Below are 22238 nucleotides of genomic sequence, written 5' to 3'. Positions count from 1 at the left end.
CCCCATCAATAAACATGTCCTCACAGGATATTGGAAATGAGCGACATTGCTTTTAAAATAGTGACAATCATTTACATCTATCACACAAACACAAATATAGTGTCATATACACATATGTGTGTATGCATACACACATGACAGTCTTCTTTCAGTTTCTGTCAACCGAAACTCACAAAGCCTGGATTATATTAGACAAACCTTTCCCAAAGTTTCACGCAGTAGAACTAGACTTGGAGCCTTGTAGTTGGGAAGCAAAACTCCTTAACATGCAGCCATGCCTGTGCCTACACCCCCACACATTTTATGATCCATTACCTTGGGAATTAAAGCTCACTATCCAAAACTTCTAAATTCGCATATTGCACACATTACAATGAGTATCTGTATTGATCAGACTATTGGACATTGTTATATGCTGCTGATCACAATGTACTTCCTCACCTCAAGTGATGCCACCCAGACAGGCCAACATTCCCCCTGGACAGGAAGCCAGTCCATCACAGGGTGGCCCATTTACATCTGGGTGGAATGGAGCTACTGGAAATGAAGCGTTTTGCTTACAAATGCCAAGCTCCCCTAGTCATCATCACCACCATTTGACATCTGTTTTCCATGCTGGCATGGGTTGGATGGTTTGACTGAAAATTAAAAATAAGCTGGGTTCTTAGTCAAATCGTCCAACCCATGGAAAAACAGACGTTAAATGATGATGATGACTGTGAAATAAAAACTACAGTCTTGCAATCAAGAGTATAACAACTTAACCTGTTGGTCATGCTCCTGTGCAAGTGTATATTAAACTGTTTATATTTGGATTTAGGCCATAGCATAGGAGAAGACTCTCTCATAAAGTGGAAGTAACTGCAGATAGAAAATTATTGATTGTTTGAGTTCTTCATTATCATTGTTTTAATGATCTTATTAAAATTTAATTTTTATGATCTTAAATATAAAACCATCTCTTTGGAGAGCAAATACTGTTGTGGAAAGAAAATTTAAATTCCTTTAGGTATCCTGAGAAGAGTCATACAACAACCCTCATGGCATTAATTTGAATAATTAAGGATGCAATCATTAACTGGAAAATCCTTTCTAAGACCAGACTTTTATATCAACAGGTCAAAATTATGTTCCATACACTTGCTTGAAAACTGTATCTTTTAAAGAATCTAAGAACCTCCAGAAATACAAAAAGTGGAAGTTTTTCATCATATTTGCATTTTATACAATGTACATCTTAGCAAGAATTAAAGACAGACAGACAAACAATAACCCATTCTGGTGTTAGTTTAGATTTTCGGAATTCATTAAAAAAAACTTCCTACACATGGAGTGCAGTTAATTATCTCCCTTTGATTGCTCTCTTGTCTTTTTCAAACTGCCCGTTCTCCTCCAAACCTTGCTGACATCCAAAACTGTTTCTAAAATTTTTGATTTTACCTGTTTAAAAAATGTCGAAATGAATTTTATATTTATAATTAATAATACCCTGGGTGGCTAAGGCTTTTGGTGTGTTTCCTATTTGTAATATGTTTATGCGTTGGTGTGTGTATATAGGATAGAATTAGTTACATGCCTTGACCCTAACACTCCACAAGAGAAAGTGCCACTGGAAGGTACTGTGGTTCATGCTGTCATTCTCTTTAAACATTGAGACTAGAGAAGGTAAGATCTTCTTTAGTTTAGTTGATAGACACTTCCTTGTACTAATAGATTCAACAAAATATCTAATAGACATACCTTGAGATTATCCTTTTGCTGTGCATCTCGTGTAAAAAGGATTTTAGTATGTAGGCCCATTCAGGGACAACACAACTTGCCCACTGAACAGCCACTGCAATACGGATACAGCAGCAGGAACCAATGGATAACCAAGCATGCGGAAGTATGTTGGGGCAACGGAAGGCCCTTTCAGAACCTCAATAACCACAAGTCCTTCAACATCCCAGAGAAACGTAATACCACAACCCTAGCCAAGCACATTTGAGCTCTGAAAGAAAGTGTCACAGAGGGCAGCATAAAGTGGAAGATCTTTGGAAAATGCAAGCTGTACTTTAACAGCAGCAGGAAGTGCAGGTTATGCCTGGCTGAGAAGAGAGCAATTTTAAAGGGTACCCAACACCTGAATGTTTACCTAAATAGCAGGAGTGAGATGTTTAATCCTTGCCCACATGAAAGGAAGTACATCGTGGCATACCTGTGTGCCCCAACAGGACTGCAACCACAGGTCCCCAGCCTTGACCTTCCCCAATACCCTCAGGCCCGGCAAAGAGTTTGACCAAAGCACACACCAACACCCCCACAAAATAGACTGTCTCCCACCACCTCAACACATACCCCTCCACACATATATAACCCCACGTGCACGCACACACTGCATGCCAACATAACCTACCACCACTACCACAACCTTATCCTTTATAAAAAGAAAACAGTCCAACAAACACAGCTATATATAACTACACTCCTGGAAAAATTATGCATATGACACCACTACATATACATCCCCACAGGAAGACCACATTGATAATACTTTCACACACTTCAATATAACTTACCAGCTTCACAGCATATCCAACCAAGGGACATAACTCCTGACCCAATCCCCTGGCACTTTTTCGTTTCATCACTTTTTCCACAGCAGCCATTGACTGGTTGTGTTACTCCACCTCCAACAATAGAGAGCAGTCACCATACTCCCTTCCATAACAGCTAACTCTGATGAGCATAAAGTTAAGTAATCGGATTGTTACCTAACTCTTCATTGTATTCTTTATGTGAAACCAGTTGGTAAGATCAGCCATGATGGATATTTAATATTATACAGTTAGAATAATATATGTGTGTGTATAGTAGCTTCTTCCTTGTATACGGGCAAAGCCATTGCTAGAAAGAACCACTGAAATGAGTCATTGATAATGCAATGTGAGTCCCTTGCATGACTCTTGTGCCCTGCCAAAGATTTTCACATTCTATTGCGTAATACACGACTGTGCTGGCTGGCAGAGGGAATAGGTGCCATAGTATGAATTCTTTTGCTATGCCTTTTCAATCCTCCAACTGAAAGGCACACCATTCCACAGGTTGCACATATTCTGTTATCAACAATAGCCATATCACAATTTACAAGGAGTTGATTCTTGTGACTTCTCTGATGGTTGACCAGGCCTGCATGACTCAAGCATTTCCTCCTACAAATCGCACGCATAAAAAGCAATACCCTTATTTTCCACGGGTTCATTCTTTCTAATTCCTTTCTTGATCTCCTCGTGCTTCATTCTCTCTCTTTCAAACCTCGAGCAGCCACTGTGCTCCCTTTTCTTTGATCTGTTTCGGTCTTGTGTCTCCTTCCCCCAATCAACAACTGAAACTATGTCAGAGCAATTCTGAGGCAGTTCTTGAACCTCATTTTCAGTTTATGTGCTAGTCTCTTACCATCTTCCAGCTCACCATACAAATATTGCTTAGGAAGTCTTTCATCTTCATTCTTACCAGATGGCCACCCCACCTCAAACAATTTTGCAGAATCATTTATTCTACACTCCTACAACTACTTTTCTCAAGTACCTCCACATTATTTTCCAATTTACCCCAAGAATTTTTCCAAGACAATATTGATGTAATTGTTCCAAATGTCTTTATGCCTACGATAAACAACACATGTCTCACTTCCATATAGCAAAGATAGCAGGACACATGCTATAAACCCTAATTTTAATTTGGAAAGATATACTATGGCATGACCAGAGATGCCTGTCAAGCCTACCAAAGGTATTACATACCTTGCTGATTCTATATGAAATTTCATCATCAAGACCAGTAGTGCTCAAAGTACTTCCTAAATAAATGGTTTTAGTTGCAATTTGTAACCTTTGCCCAGACACAGTTATAGAAGATTCCATATAAAGTTTAGAGAGGGCATATTGGTACGTCAGAACAGTTTTCCTCAAGTTGATTGTAAGGCTTCAGTGCTGCATAAATCGCATTGATTGTGTAGCATATCCTCCTGGGAATGTGCTAACAGGTCACAATCATTTGCATACAAGAACTCAATGGTGTGAGAATGAAGAACATTCATTTTGGCACAAAGTCTTTTGGGGTTAGAAAGTTTTCTCACTGTCTTATATCTTATACAGCCCCCTTCAGTGCAATCTTCAAAAGTTATTTGAAAGACTTCTATAAAATACAGAGCAAACAAGGTGGGAGCAGGAATATCATCCTGTTTCTACAAAAATTGGATCTGACAAGATACATTTAGCATACCTCCATCTCATCATGAAATTTTCTAAGCATTCTCATAACATTTTCAGGGCAACCCAGCTTTTTCAGGATCTCCCAAAGTACAACCTTATTTGAAGAATCAAATGCTTTCGTCAGATCAATAAAAACTTGATACAAGCCCATATTTTGTTAGATGTACTTATCTTGTAGCTGTGTGGCTGAAAATATATCCATTGTATTCCTACCACCTCTAAACTCACATTGTGATTCCACAATATACAGAAGCAATTTCTATCCAGCATTACCTTACAAAGGACCTTTCCGGTGACAGCTAAAAGACAGAAATTATCACAAACATCCTTTCCACCTTTTGATTCATTGAATGTCTCCATAATTGCACCACACCAATCCAGAGGAACCACTTCACTATGCCAAAACCTCTGAATCACATCTATCGACATCGTACCAAGATGTTCACCACCATGTTTGTATAATCTCCGCACCTAATCCATGTACAGCTGGATCCTTTCCATCGTTTAATTTCCCGATATCCAATTTTATTTCAGCCAGGTTTGGAATCTCTGCTAAAAGATGTTTTGTTTTCTTATTTATAATGTGTGTGTGTGAGTGTGTGCATATATATACATATAAATGATGATGATGATGGTGATGATTATGATATATATATATATATACATATCTCATCATTAAATCATAAATCCGAAAGAGAAGAACACTTTAAGTCATACAGCATTGTTGGATGTCCTTCCTAACCCTAACCACCTTACAGAGTGGACTGAATGCTTTTAACAGGACACCAGCAATGCCTGTGTTTGGCAAGGTTTTACAGCTGGAAGCCCTTCTAAATGCTAATCACTTTACAGTGTGGATTGGATGCACCAGCACTGGTAGGGGTCACCAAGTAACTTGCAAGACAAAGGGCATTGGAGGGGGGGGGGCTTTGTGCCTGGTGAGGAGAGGTTAAAGTATAAACAGATTGGCAGAAACAGGGGTCAGGCTGTAGAGGAAATACATGGTTACTCAGTCAGAAGGAAGGAGAGAGAGAGAGACAAAGAGAGATGGTGGTGAAGTGCTAGGGTATACCCTCAAGGTATGGGGATCAGAATATAAATGGTAGAGTATTGCCAAGGGTACATGAGTAGAGAGTTCACATGAATGCAGAGTGGGAGATGCAGTGACTGGTGAAACCTGGCTTTATTGAAGAAGGGGAGACAACAGGACAGCAATGATGCAGTGGGGGAGGGAGAGATTGGCATGGGGCATGAAAAATGAAATGTGAATAGGAGGAGATGTAGTTTGGTTTATTGGGGTGGAGTGAGTGGAATTTGTTGTTTCATTGTTGCATGTGGGTGGAACACACAGAACTCAGTTTTTCTGAGATGGGCAAGACTTTTCAAAAACCACATATTACCAGACATCTTGGTCCGTTGTCATCCCTTCTGTGAGGCCCAACATCCTGAGATCAGTCCTCACCACTTCATACAATGTCTTCCTGGGTCTCCTTCTTCCACAGGGGCAATCCACTTCCAGCAATTGACACTTCTTTATACAACTGTCCTCATTCATATGCATCGCATCTCCAAACCAACATAGTCTTCTCTCTTGCATTCTACAGTTGATTCCTCCTATGCCCAGCTTTTCTCTCAATATGTTTGCACTCTCTTACAGGTGCATTGATGTTGCACATCTAGCAGAGCACACTGCCTTCATTCCTCTCCAGTCTATGCATATCTTCTGCATTCAGAGCCCATGTCTCACTACCATGGAATACAGCCATTCATAGACAAGCATCCTGGGTTGCCAGTTTAGCATATTTTATGCTAAATCTAGGAATTTTTTTTTTTCAGCATTTAGCAGAAAATTTTTGAATCTAGCATTTAGCAGGGAAAATAGCAGGTTTAAAATTTTATTCAACATTTTTTTTAGCATTTTTCTCTGATCATGACATTTCTACCTTTTTACTTCTTTTCCCTTCTTTTCTACTTATTTGCTAAATTTTAGTTCTCTCGGCTGTTGTTGAATTTTTCTTTCGCTTTCTTGAAACTTCAAATGAAAGTTTATCAAAGGGAAGTTTATCAAGTTATGAACTTTTCCAACCCCCTCCCCCCGTTCAGTACAGAGTGGTGCTTGTGGAGGGAGTGGGAGAAGATAACTCATGTCAGCATCTGAACTCACTACACAATAATGTAAATATGTTGCTAAGAATGAAAGCATGGAAATTCGTCCTAACAATGCTTTATTCTGTAGTGATGAGTTTTTATCATGACAGGTTGACTTACTTTCAGTTTAAAATATGTCTGTGTTTTTTCATGCTTGTTTTGGATTATATATCTTGTATTACTGGCACCTGTGCTGGTGGCATGTGTAAAAGGATTCGAGCGAGGTTGTTGCCAGTGCCGCCAGACTGGCTCCGTGCCGGTGGCATGTAAAAAGCACCCACTACACTCTCGGAATGGTTGGCATTAGGAAGGGCATCCTGCTGTAGAAACTCTGCCAGATCGAGATTGGAGCCTGGTGCAGCCATCTGGTTCACCAGCCCTCGGTCAAAATCGTCCAACCCATGCTAGCATGGAAAGCGGACGTTAAACAATGATGATGATGATGATATAGAAGTACGGGAATGGATGGGTCTCCCCATTTATATTTCTACTTACTTTTTTTTTCAAGTATTGTAGTTATATTTGTGGTTTTACCAATAGATATTAAATGTAAGATTGGAAGCGAAATATGATGTTCCTATGTTTATATCAGAACACAGTTTTAGGATTTCTGCAGATTTTACTTTTCCATTTATAAGTTGGCCACCCTGCATCCTGGATTCTTCACCCCAAGAATTTGTAAGCAGCAAAACATAAGAATTGTTAATGACGAATGAAAGAATTGTTAGTGGCAAACTGACAAGTTGTGTTTTCAATTTTATAAATTTTTATTAATCATTCAATTTATTTCTTTCTTCCTACTACATTATAATGAGCTAAGAAAAAACAAAGTTATACCAGCAAAAATTCCGAAAGGAATGGCTTAAGATGCCAGCGTTTACTAAGTGGTTGTGTGAAGTACCTAGTGACCAATCTAAAGCACTTTGCAGATATTGTAGATGTAATCATCATCATCATCATCGTTTAACGTCCGTTTTCCATGCTAGCATGGGTTGGATGGTTCGACCAGGATTTGATAAGCCAGGAGGCTGCACAAGGCTCCAGTCTGATCTGGCAGTGTTTCTACAGCTGGATGCTCTTCCTAACAACAACCACTCTGTGAGTGAAGTGGGTGCTTTTTATGTGCCACCAGCACAGGTGCCAGGGGAGGCTGGCAGCGGCCACGTTCGGATGGTGCTTTTTACATGCCACCAGCACAGGTATCACAACTACAATTTCCATTTGATTTTTTGATGTTGATCTACTTGACCCAATAGGTCTTCTCAAGCACAGCAGGTCACCCTACAATCCAAGGTAAGCACAGCAGGCCATCCTGTGATCCAAGGTACTTTGGATGGGCTGGGGCTGCTATGTGAAGCTAGTACATGAAAAAGCCATGAACTCATGTTATTTGTCAGGTTTTCACAGTCACAGCATATCTCCAGAGGTCTCAGTCTTTCGTCATTGCCTCTGTGAGACCCAACTTTCGAAGGTCATGCTTGACCACCTCATCCCATGTCTTCCTGGGTCTACCTCTACCCTGGATTTTCAACTGTTTGGAAGTGTCACTTCTTCACACATCTCTCCTCATCCATCCGTAGTACATGACCATACCAGTGCAAACGTCTCTCTTGCATGCCACATCTGATGCTTCTTATGTCCAACATTTCTCTCAGGGTGCTTACACTCTATCATGTGTGCACACTGACATTACACATCCAGCAGATCATGCTAGCTTCATTTCTTTCAAGCTTACACATGTCCTCCACAGTTACAGCCCATGTTTCACTACCATGAAGCATGGCAGTTCGCACACATGCGTCGTACAATCTACCTTTCACTCTGAGCTAGAGACCCTTTGTCACCAGTAGGAGTAGTTGGCAAAATATTCTCTTTTAGTAAGCCACTGTGAAGCAAACAAACATAAGGCATCAACTCCACAGCAAATGATTCCTCTTACCAATTTTATGAAAACCAAAAATGATAAGACATCTATGCTTGAAGCAAATTTAGCAATGTTCATTTGTTGCCATTCATCATTTAATAAACTGTGGTCACTTAATAAAGTTATGTAAGAATTATATGTTAGTGATATTATATCCAAAGTGAAGTTGCATCATACAAAATGTGCAAATATCGTGAGAAATGTTCTGGTGCCATATTTTGATGGAGATTTAATTTCTGATATAGGAGATAGAAAATTTAGCCTGTTATTAGATGAAGCCAAATGAAATATCGATAAACAAGTTGTTAGGAATTGTTATCATATATTACAGTGACACTCACAAAAAAGTGCTACATACATATCTCAGGATGGTATCTTTAGAAACATGTGATGCAGATGGCATTGTAGATGCCTTGAAAATTGAATTAGTGACAAAGAAATTAGATATAAAAAATTTACTGGCTATAGGAACCGACAATGTTAGAGTAATGATAGGTGTCAACAATGGTGTTTTCCAGAAATTAAAAGAAGTTCCATCATTACTTCTATTTAGGAGGGTATGTCATTCTTTACAGTTGGCAGTATCCCACACTTGTGCTGAATGCTTGCCCATAAATTTAGAATTTTTATTATCCAAAACCTATAAATGGTTCTCTCGTTCTTCAATAAGACAAAGTGCCTACAAACAACTTTACCTTGCTATCAATGGTAAAGAGCCTTTGAAGATTGCAAATTCTTGTACAACTAGGTGGCTGTCAATAGAACCAGCAGTAAATAGAATTTTAGGCCAATGGTTTGAATTGCAAACTCACTTCCAAACTACAACTACAAAGAAAAAGGCTTTCCAACACAAACGTTACATGAAATGTTTTGTGATTCTAAGAATGAACTTTACCTTTTATTTTTGCATCCAATTTTAAAACGTGTTCAGGAAGTGAATAAACTGTTTGAATCAAACACTGTCGACAAAACAAAATTACTTGAAGATCTTTCAAATTTGATCAAATCTGTTGCTAATATGATAGTGTTGCCAACAGGTAGAATTGATCCTCTTGATCCTGATGCTTCTATTGAAAAATTTCTGGATTCTAAACCAAATTTAGGCTACAGGTTCAAGTGAAAGATAGCAGAAATGATTATCAAGAAGACTGTAACAGCCACTGAAGAAAATAATATTCGCAAAAGGGAACAACAATTTTTACTCTGCCTTTATAAAGAGCTCAAGCACCGTTTACCAGAAAATATTAATATAATGAGGAATATCAAATGTTTTTTCAGTGGAGAATATTTTGCAGCATTTCAAAGAGCCAATCTTGCCTATCTCAGAAGCAATGCATTTAGATGAAGAAAAAATTGCTTCAATTGAAATAGCATTCATTTAGATAAATGGACAAATATGTCAAATACTGAGGCATTCTGGCTGGAAGTCTTGGAATATAAAGATGCTACTGGAGGAAATTCTTTTAGAGATGTTGCAAATTTTGCCATTAATCTATTGACATTGCCAAACTCAAATGCAGAATTTGAATGGTTCTTCAGTAGTATGGGTGTAATCTAATCAAAATTGAAAAACAAAATGCATCTTCCTATGCTTAGATCAATACTGTCTATAAAATATGGCCTGAAAAGATATGGCAAATGTTGCAAAAACTTTGATATTCCAAAACACATAATTAACAAGATTGGGACCTTGAATATATACAGAAGTCAAGACCTAGGAACTGCAGCTGGAAGGGATCAAATCAGTGAAATTCTAGAAATTATTTCTCAATGCTGAATAGAATTAAAGAAAGTAAATAAAAATGTTGGTAAAAATTAAGCTTTTTGATATAATTAGTCTTTAGCATTTTTTTGGTATTTTCTCTACTGAAATTTAGCATAAAATTTTGATTTTAAGTTGACAACACTGCAAGCATCACACAATCTACCTTTCACTCGAAGAGAGAGAGAGAGAGTCCTTTTGCTGCCAACAGAGGTAGTAGTTCTTTGAACTTCCTCCATCCTATTCTTATTCTAGAAACAATACTTTCAGAGCATCCACCACCATTACTAATTTGGTCACCTGAATAGCAGAAACTATCTACAACCTCAAGAGAGCCTCCTGGGTATTTGTGAGAGTCTAATTCTCATGTGTCCTGAATGCATATTGTTCCTGCACATCTGCTACACATATATATTTGAAGCTCTGATGAAGCTATAGGGTGTGACCCAAGCATCCAGCTATAAGTGCCTTGCATTTTTTAACAGAAAGAGCTGTATGCTAATCTCAAGTCCATGACATAATTTCTTATTCCTCTGGCATTTTAACCCTTTAGCATTCAGATTATTCTGCCAAATGTAATTTTTATTGATTCACATTGTTTTGAATTAATCATGCATTATCTCAAAGCTTTGACATTTTGATGATGTGATTGCATATTTTTGGTGTGATATTGTAGAGCAGATATACGAAGCCAAATCTGGCCAGTTTGAGCATAGAACAGGATATTTGGGCCAGATTTGGCTTATTTGAATGCTAAAAGGTTCATTTCTTACTACTGCTCAGCGCTTGACTGATGCATTTGCTCTGCAGCATATGTATATTGAGTTCTAACACCAGGTATTCAGAGTCACTATGGCTGGACCTCTGCTGATCAATATAACTCAACAGCTGTAAATCAATGAAGTTTATACAATAAGCATTTATTCCTTTGTTATCTAATTTTTTTTTTATTACTGCTCTGTACATGACTAATGCTTCATTCTGAAATATATATATATATAGTTAATCCAAACATGAACAAAGAGAAAACAGAACAGCACGAGGATGTCAAACAAGTATTGTGTTACTGGACGCTCAGGAAAGGAAATAAAGAAGGTGGATTTAACGATTTAACGTTTCGAGTGGAGATCTTCGTCAGAAACAGAGAAAAAGGGAAGGTCCAAGGAACGGAATACAGAGAAAGAAAATCGCCCACGACACACACGCGGTCACATATTGAAATGACCGGAAGGGAATGGGTGAAGAAAAAGTTCTTTCAAAGACAGGAGAGTGCAAGAGAAGGAGGTATATGTATGTATGTATGGGTATATGCATGCACGCAGGTCTGTGTGTGTGTGTGTGTGTAATGATAGCACGTGTGTGTGTGGTTGTAGTTATTTATCTATGTGTGTGGTTGGGCTTAGTATCGTTTAAGGTCATAGGAAGAATTTATAGTATGAATTTTGGTAGGAGTGGCTGCTTGTTGTGTGTCTACCTACACATGTGCGTAGGAGAATGGTCAGCGGAAGTTACTGGTAGTTTGAAGTATGTGCGTGTGCGTGTATGTGTTTTGTTTGCAGTGTGTGTGTATGTATGTGTGTGTTTATGTGTATATGTGTGTATGCGTGGGGATGTGTATGTGTGCGTGTGTGTGTACATGTATGTATAATTGTGGGCGTGTATGTATGAGTGTGTGCTGTGTGTGTATGGGAAGTATGTGTGGGTTCATTTGCGTGTGCATGTGTATGTGTGCGCGTGTATATATACATGTGTGTGAGTGTATGACCGTGTGTACATGTGTGTGTATTTTGTGTGTGTGCATGTGCATGTGTGTGTGAACGAGGGGTTGTGTAGGGGGTATAGGTGCGTTTTTTGCGTGTGTATGCATGTGCGTGTGTGCGCGTGCACATGTGTATGTGCGTGTAGTTGTGTGTGACCGAGAATACTGAAATTATTTAATATTTAGTGTGAAGCCCTTTAGCTTCAATCACACTCTGACATCTTTGACTGCATGGGGAAATTAAATTTTCAATTTCTTGTTAGGTGATCTTATTCCGTTCTTCCTGAAGGGCATTCCATACTTGCTCGGTTGTTTTAGGATTTCTGGCTTTCGAACGTTCTCCTAGAATATTCCACACATTTTCAATAGGATTGAGGTCTGGGCTTTGAGCAGGCCAATCCATAACAATAACCTTTTCAGCCTTGAGGAAGTTCATGACCACCTTAGCCTTGTGACATTGGGCATTGTCCTGCATGAATATGGGTGGTCGCTTAGTTGAATTTCTCAGCACAGGCAAGACATGATCTTTTACAAGTTGTTTATAAACTCCTGCATTTACCTTTCCATGTAATCGCAGCAAAGGGCCCACAACATCTCCAGATATCATCCCCCAAACCATGACACTTCCTCCACCGAATTTAACACTAGTCTTAAGGCATTTAGGCAACAATTTTTCACCTGCTTTTCGACGAACGTACCTTTTCCCATCTGAGCCAAATAACATAAACTTAGATTCATCACTGAAATGCACCGTTTGCCATTTTTCTTGAGACCACAACACATGTTCGGTTGCAAAGGTAAGACGACACTTTTTATTTTTGGAGCTGATCAGTGGCTTCACAGCAGGTGCTCTTGCTTGTAGGTCATGTTCAACTAAACGACGAGACACAGTTTTTCGAGATAAAGTTTTCTTCAGTACAATGCTCATTTTCCGAGAAACAGCAGCAGCAGTTTTAAATCTGTCCTTTTTAACCAACTTTACCATAGCAGGATCTTCTCTCTTAGTCGTTTTTCTTGGCCTACCTGTAAACTTTCTTGCTTCACACGAACCACAATCATCGTAGACCTTAAGAATACCGTGTCCAACACTTTTTGGCTTGTTAACAATCTTTGCAATAGATCCAATACTTAAATTATCCTTCCTTCGAAGCTTAATAATCTGCTGACGAATTGGTAACGGAGTAAGTGGCATTATATTAACAAAGTATACTGCAAATATTCTTACTAATGTTTAGTAAACGAACCGTCACGTAAACAAATTCAAAACATTAGAGTTCGCCGGTTAAATATACTAAAACACGGAGTAATAGCAACCGTTCTGATCATTTTGGCCGCCATGGGTTTTGCATTAAATCACTAAATCATCCATAACTTTTTTATTATCCTCTCAAATTACACCAAAATCTCAGGCAATAACAAATAATATCGTATTTATTGTCTGTGAAAATTATAGAATATAAAACAACTTTGAGAAAAAATTATATCTACTTTTCTGACAATGCCGTTCTGAACATTTTGGCCGCAACTCTATGTGTAATTGTGTGTGTCTGTATGTGTATTGTGTGTGTTGGAGGTATATGTGCGAACATGTGCTAGTGTGTGTGTGTGTGTGTATGTACGTGTGTATATGTGTGTACGTGTATGTATGTGCGTGTGTATATGTGCGTGTGTGTGTATGTGCGTGTGTGCATGTGTTCTATGTGCGCGCCTCTCTTCCAGCATAGATATCTTTAACACACATAAAGAAATCTCTAACTCCACACTACGGAAAGCTGGATTTAAACAAGAAATGAAATACCTTGACCCTAATCACCCTACAAGTAGCCCAAATAACAGGAACCCACTCACTAATACCACTAACACCAACCACATACCATGTACCACCACAAACTACACCCACAATAAGACCATTACGGGTAACCCCAATAGAAACAGCATCAAAATGAACAACGCCGAGACCCAAACACGAACCACGAACAACAACAAAAACACTAATACCGACAAAGTGATATTAAATCAGATTAACAAAACTAATAACACAAAGTACGCAAATAAGCCCCAAAATAACACTAGCTACAAAAATAGTAGTATAAACTTATACATCGGTATCAATAAAACTAAGGTCACCCATCGAACTAATATGAACTCTATTAATAGCAAGAAAACCAGGCCCTTGAACCCACATGGACCGTACGATCATAACACCAATGGACAGACGAAAGTTACACGAAAATGAAACCTAACTATGAATACAACCAAGATACATACAACCATAATTTCACACGAATCACAAACAAGGAGGGTTCTATACTAGAAAAAAACAACACAAAAAGATAAACAAAATTAGTGATAATATTTGACTCGTAATCCCCTATGCACCTCAAATCAAACACAGTTCGCTCATTAATGAAAATCATAGACAAACACCTAAACGTTAATGATAAATACGCAGAATTATGTAAGAATAGAATCAGAATAGGCCACAGTCTGACAAATGACTTAGCCACAATAATAGCCTCAATGAATAATAAAAACAGACAACTTCTGTGAAACTAGAAAGATTGTGAACAATAAAAATAAAAGCCAACCAACTAATAGAACTAAGCCCACCACTGACGTGGTGCCCCCTGCTAACTTAGACGCAGACCTGAATAATAATTGCCCTTCACAATACAACACGAAGGAAGATAGACCTAATTACCTATATGGTTGCAGGGATAGAACAAAGTGCCAGTTCTCATATAGATGCAAGAAAAATAACGCAGTTTACCAATGTGACTTGCACACAAATAACCAAACGAAATCATAGGCACCACCAAGAACCAATTGAGTCTTAGATACAACGTGCACCAATCGAGCTTCAGAAATAGGAGTAAGGCCAACTCAAAGGGACTAAGTACATACTTTTGGGAACTTAAGGATAAAAAAAAAAAAAAGATTATAGTTTAAACTGGGATATACCTGCAAAAACAACTTCCTACAACGCCGCCAATTGACGCTGCGATCTTTGTCTATCAGAACGCCAGCTATACTTATGGCTAAACAACCCCTCCTGAACAGAAAATTTGAGAACGACATTTTTTGTCTTTATGTGGGCCTTTATGTATTTTCAAAATACCAGTAGAATAGCCCCTTTTGTCTTCAAGTAGGCCCCTATGTCTTTCATAATCCCAAACTTCAATAGTCATCTATATAAGTCTAATTAGCTGGGAACCACCTTTAACACTTACACACAAATAGTGACTCCGCAAACCCACTCGCCTCCACATTCCATAATTTACTTTGCACTTACATGGGGCCCCTTCTAGCACTAAGAACTTCTTAAACTCTAGTAATAATATAACTCTTAGCCATAATACAATTCTAAACCAACCTACCTAGTCTAATAAAAATTGGTATGAGTTAGCTCCCTTTTCACCCTAAGTTAGAGTTACCCACCTACCCTTCACTTACACCGCATGTGACTAAACCCACTGTGGACTAAAAACAAATTTAATACACACGTGCGAAAAAATGTGCTTAGTTAAACTTGGAACCCCAGACCAAAATAATATTCACCCCGCTCAAATTGCCCAACGAAACTAACCAGTCTATTACAATGAAACCTCTCCCCAGCGAAATTACCACTGCAAGAACAAAATTTAATGTAAGACTTGCTATCTTTGCTTCTATTACCATCACATATGTATCAATAACTTTTGCATCCTAACCGATGTATCTATTTTGGTATTCTGAAGAGATTTACTAAAACTGGTAAATCGAAACGATCGTAAATGCTACCTTCTTCTTTGTTATCTAATTAAATTAAAGGCACACCAGCAAAAACAACGAGTTTCCCCTTGTTATTACATCCATTTTCTTCTATATAACCTAAAGTACAGTCTACCAACCAAACCATCTGCTACCGTACAACTTTACAGAGCGACTTTGGACTTAATTATCCCTTAGAGGTGTTAAACTCCTCTAACTGATACCTACACTATATATACACATATATAGTTTCCATCTACCAAATCCACTCACAAGACTTTGGTCAGCTTGAGGACATTTGCCCAAGGTGCCACAGAGTGGTACTGAACTCGGAACCAAGTGGTTGAGAAGCAAGCTTCTTACCACACAGCCACTCCTGCACCTAAGGCTATGTAAGTACTCTGGAAGGACAGTAGTTAGACTCTCGGTTCGATAATGATACGACTGAGGAGTCTAATGCGAGTCTTGTATGAGGATGTGCATGTTAAGTAAAATGCAAAAACAAAGCCAAGGCTGTGTGAAATTTTCAGGACATTTATAAAGAGAAAGTTAGTCTTACAGCTGTTTCTGGGATATTAGGGATATCGCTTCATCTGAGACGATGTGAGATAGTTAAATAGAGGGGAAGAGTAAAGTTCAATATAAGGAGTTATTTTGGAAAAGGATGGAAATAATAAGTATGAAGGAAAATGTGATTTTTATGTAATTTGTAGAAAGTCTTTCTGACGTATTTTATAGTTCTCAGATACAGCCATTTGATTACCTAAAATAGCCATCGTGGAATTTGAACCCGTTTCATCTGACTTTGTGCATTTAGATTATAATAAAATGTCATTAGAATATTAAATGGAAAGTCAAAATGAGTGAATTCAATATTAATTAGGTGAATGTATTGGTTCATTTGTTTAAATATGTAGACTCTTCCTTTGTTTGAGTATATGGACTTGTGCAGAATATTGATAGTGTATGTTTGTATCTTACTGAATAAGTATGAATTAAGGTATGTATATTGTTTTCAGAGCTGGTTCAATCATAAGCAAATAAAATATTAAGTTCACTGCTTTTTTTTTCTAACTGTCGGCATACTTCAGGAAATAAGGGAATAGAAGTAAAAATTAAAATATATATAGGATGTTACAGCTGAAATTCCATTGTCCAAGGAATGTGCTGTGTAGAATGGGTAGAAATGCTTCTTGTCAATGGTATGTAAATTCCAATAGGAGTTCATATTTTGTCCTTACAAATGGAAAGTGTGGAGATGTAGAGTTCGTGTGAATGAAATTTTGAAAATGTAGTTGTAATATTAAGTAGATAGAGAGGAGAGAAAAGATATGTAGGCTAATATAAGGAGAATGGTTTAAAGGAATAGGTGAGGAAAGAAGAAAGAAAGAAAGGAAGAGGAAGAAAAAAGGAATGTTAGTTGGTGGTCAAGATATTATGAGGGGTGGGAGGGGAGTAGGGAAGGGATAGGAATGTAAGGAATGAATATGTGTGAGGAGTGGGAGGTGGGGGTGATATGTTTGAAAGACACTAAGATAGAGGGATAGGTACAGACAATGGTACAGGGGTGGTTACTAAAGTGAGTAGTAAACGTCAAAAAGGAATGAAAGAACAATAAGATATATTGAGCAAGTTTCTAAAAATAGACGGAGGTGTTTATTGTACTGGTTAATGTGATAGTGGAGGCTGAGGAAAGAAAGAAAGAAGTGCACATTGCTATACACGTGCACACACACGCATACATGTACATGTATATATGCACTATGTGTATATATGTATTGTGCCTTTGTGTCAGTGTTTGTTCCACACCACTGCTTGACAAGTGGTGTTGGTATGTTTACATTCACATAACTTAGCGATTCGGTAAAAGAGACCAATAAAAACGTACCAGGCATGAAAAAGAAAGAACTGGTGTCGATTTCTTCAAGGCATTGCCCCAGCGTGGCTGCAGTGTGATGACTGAAAAAGATAAAAGAACCACCAAATTCCTTAGTAAAACTTAAAGCTAAGGGAAGTAACTCTTGTACCTCTTACGGTCACTCTACCTGCTAGAAATAGCAACCAAAATGATTTTAAGTTAGATCCCAGTGCTGGATGTTCAAGAACCAAATGAAGGGCAGATTTTCAATCCCGGGATCATCTTGATTCCAAAAAGGTATAATATGTTCATGTAAAGCAAACGTAGACTGAGATACTGGGGTCCCGGGCGGACAGAATTTCGCGTTTATTTATATAGATGCAGGGGCAGTGATGGCACTAATAATGTTAATGTAAGGTCAGTGAGGGTACTAACATAGCTACAGGTCATGTCCCACTGCCCGGTACCTTGGGAAAGTGTTTTAAATGTTTTTATCCCACTTATTTGTAACATCAATCTTTTCAAGGCTCGGCTGATGGAGACACAAGTTGATATACCACTGATGCAACCATGTAACTAGCTGTACATGTTCATATATGCATTTGTTTGTCCATCGGAGTGACAAGGATCGTCTTGTCATCATAAAGGCTAACTAGTGTGGTAGTTTTTTAAAAGAGAAGAAGACTTGCTTCATTCTCTCTAGTTTTATTCTAATCCTCTTCAATCGAGTAAGAGGACCAGATCAGGCGACTGGGAACAGAGGCAGATGCAGTGGACGACCAAGATATCTTGCTCGCTTCATTTTGCCCTCTGCACTCCATAATATATATATATTATATATATATAATATATATATATATATATATATATATATATATATATATATATATATATATATATATATATATATATAATATATATATATATATATTATATATATATATTATATGTAGAAAAATACAAACTGGGATAAGAACGTAAAACATTTAGAAGACGATACAAAAAACACGGACGGGACATTCGAAGCCTTCTATCTTCAGTCAAGAACCGGATCATCCTCGCAATTTCGGCTGATTAATCTTGAGATCGCTCCGATCCGGCCAGCCCCAAGGAAAAACTAAGCCACGAACATTAGATTTCTTGGAAAAAGGATCGAATGTATACGAAACAAGGACAGAAAAACGGACGATGCCACACGAATATAAATACAAAAAACAATAATAGTAATAACAGGACAAAACGCACACACACGCACACACACACACTCGAGAAACTCAGAAAAAAAACAGGGAGAGAAAATTTAAAAATGTGTAGTCGCTAGCGATCTATCATGGTGAATGCTGCACAGAAGGGTCACACAAGAGAGCTAGGGAGAAGGGGAGATAATAAAGTAGTGGTGATCCCAAAACGAAGGTGCGTGTGGGTGTGTATAAGTTTGTTTGTGCTTGTGGAAGAGGGCTGGTGATCTTGACGTGTGCGTGTGTGTATGTGTAGGTGTGAAAATATGGGTCTGGGAAGTGGTCAGTGCTGATGTATGCGTAGTGGTGTGATGTGATGTGTTGTGTGGTGCGGTGTGAGGGTGTTGGGACGTGGGGAAAACAAGGGTGGGGTATGGGTTAGGCTGAGGGTGGGGGTAGAGGTGGGTAGGTGGAGGGTGGGGGTAGATATGGGGTATGTGGGAGTGGGTGTAAGGGGTGAGATGGGAAAGGTGGGGTGGAATGCGTAGGGTTGGGGTGGGCTTACGAGGGAAGGGAGACGATGAAGGGAGGAGGAGAAGGTAGGTAGGAGTGAAGAGAAGAGAGAAGGAGAGTAAGAGTAGGAGCAAGAGAGGAGAGATGGGTGGGAGGAAGTAGGTTTGAGGAGGACAGATGCGAGGGGAGGAGAATTGAGCTCATGTGGCGCAAAGGAGCGAAGAGAGAAGATTAATCCTTGTTCACGGCGCAAATGGGTGTCCGGATGTCCCCTGTGCAAGGACAATCCGAACACAGACAAGTGTTGCAAAGAGTGACCAGTAGAGCAGAAATGGCGCAAGACCGGGATGTCATTGCCGAGTCGGATGTCTCGGAGGTGTTCCGCGAACCGGTCAGCTACGTGGCGTCCCGTTTGCCCGATGTATAGAGAAGGGCAGAGAGAGCAGGAGATGCAGTAGATGATATTAGTCGAAGTGCAGGTGACAGAGTCGGTGATGTGATAGGGTCGATGATGGGCGCCGGTGAGGAGGATGGTTTTGGAGAGGTAAGGGCAAGTGCGGAAGCATAGGCGGAAGCATAGGCGGAAGCATAGGCGGAAGCATAGGCGGAAGCATAGGCGGAAGCATAGGCGGAAGCATAGGCGGAAGCAGGGGGACGAACCGCATTGAGAGGTTGGGTTAGGGTAGAAGCTGTGGACCAAAAGGTTTTGTAGGTTGTGGGCTCGTTTGAAGGAGGGGAGGGATCCGTTAGGGAAGATGTGCGAAGTGGAGGGGGTTGGACTGGGGTCGCCGGAAGGCTTGGAGAATGGTACGTTGGAGAGGTAGGGTGGTGGGGTGGTAGATGAGTGGAAATGGAAGACGGGAGGCGGCGGGGCAGGTTCGGGGGGAGAGAGCAGATGCACGGTCCATAGAACATGCTCTGGTAAAGGTGGTGTGGATAGTGGTGAGGGGATATCTACGTAGGATGAAGTGGTAAGCAATGAGTTGAGACTGAGTCTCAAAGTCATGGTCGTCACTACTGAGACGGAGGAATTGGGAATAGGGGATGGAAAGCTTGGTTTGTTTAGGGTGGGAGGAAAAGAAGTTGAGGTATGAGTGTGAGTATGTGTGTTTGTAGAGGATGGAGGTGGTGAGAGTGGAGTGATGAATGCTGACCAAATGTCAAGAAAGGAAACAGAGGTGTCAGAGATAGTGTAGGAGAAGTGGAGGGTAGGATGGAAAGATTTGACAAAAGAGAAGAAGGAGTCTAGATGTCCGCAGGAGAGTGAGGTCGCACCGATAATGTCGTCAATATAACGGCCGTATAGTTCGGCAGTGGGACCAGTGTAACTTGAGAATATTTGGGCCTCAACGTAGCCAACGAACAGGTTTGCATAGTTGGGGCCCATTCTCGTTCCCATGGGCACTTCCGAGATATACTGGTAGAAATCACCCGCGAACGAGAAGCAGTTGAGTGAGAGGACAAGTTCGGCCAGACGAACGAGTGTGGATGTGTCAGGCTGGGGGTTGGGTCGAGGGTCAAGGAAATGTTGGGGTGCACGCAGCCCCCCGTGGTGAGGTATCACCGTGTAAAGGCTCTGGATGTCGAGGGAGAAGAGAAATTTAGAGGGGCCAGGAGGGAAGGAGAAAGAGTTGAACAAACAAAGCGCGTGGTTGGTGTCATGGATGTGAGGGGAGGGAAGCAACTAGGGGGGCAACGACACGGTCAAGATATCTGGAGATGAGTTCGGTGGGGAAAAACTTCGAAGTCGCAGTCAACTTTTTCCTTGTGCCATAAATATGTAGTCTACTAAAAAAAGTATTGAGTAATTCTTCAGTTTATATTAAATTGTTTCTTTTACAAAATAACTTCACATAAAATCCAACATTAACACACACACATATACACACGCGCGCGTTCATTAATTGTAAGTATTTTGAAGTAATCCGCCGCAATCTTTTCTGTTTGGCAGCCATTTTTCAATTTCTTCAATTTTTGTTCCAATTGATTTCATATTTGATGTAGTTTTGTAAGGTAATCATTGACATGAAATTTATTTTCACCGCAAATCAATAAATAAGCAGTTAATAGCTTTTAAAGTTTCCAAATTTTGGATAATTTTAACCGATCGAAAGCCACAGACATGTAGGTACCTGTTTCCATAGTAACAAGTCAAGCTGTTACCAAACTGCTTGCCCACGTGATCATTTTTCACTTATTATATGCATAAACCACATGAGGTATGGCAACATTCATGCAGTCACGCACAAAATGACAGCTTTCAAATCTTGCTCTCTGACTCTGACTCGCTGTAACTTTTCTTTTTTTTTTCTATCAAATAGAAAATGTGTATGAAATTTCCACAATGTCCATTGTTTTGTGCATTGTAAACTTATTTTTAGAGACATTTCTTCTTTTCTCCCACGTGTATCACAATGAAGCATCCTACTCCTCTTCATAGTTCTTGGTGCTTTTGTTAAAATTCTGTTATTGACAAAAATATTTTTCTCACACTTCACATCGGGTATGGCTTTCGCCATATCGTGCTTTTCTTTGTATCTGCTGTCGTTACAAAGAAAGTATTTGGTGGTCCTTTACCGTTCGCTCTACAGGGCCATTTTACATTTTAACGAATGGGTCTATCTGCATTTCTACTCTTGACCACAGTTGGCCGCTACAACTGCAAGAACTTTATACTGCAGGACGATTAAAATCAAGTTGAATAATGTTGAATAATGATTTATTATTAATGTCTTTGACGATACTTTAGTCTGCATCTGTCAGTCGGAGCCCAGTTCGAGAGTTGCACTGTTTTGAGGAATGCAGAACCAGCTCTGCCCTGGCCTGGTGTTGTAGGAATGATTCATGCCAAGAGGTGCGTATTATATAAGTCCGTTCTCGTAATTGAAGATTTACCTGTTATTCTTTCACTTATTTTAAGACCACGCTGGAGCACTGCCTCCAAGGGTTGAGTCAAACAAATTGATCCCACTACATATGTCTTTTTTCTCTCTAGCCTAGTACTTATTCCATCGATATCTTTTGGCCAAATCAGGAGATTATGGGGAAACAAAGAAACAAACACTATCAGGCGGCGGTGGTGAGGGACAAACA

Source organism: Octopus sinensis, linkage group LG20 (assembly GCF_006345805.1).
Source record: "Octopus sinensis linkage group LG20, ASM634580v1, whole genome shotgun sequence".
Classification (NCBI taxonomy): Eukaryota; Metazoa; Mollusca; class Cephalopoda; order Octopoda; family Octopodidae; genus Octopus; species Octopus sinensis.
The sequence above is the reverse complement of the archived record's forward strand: the minus strand, read 5'-3'. Positions refer to the sequence as shown.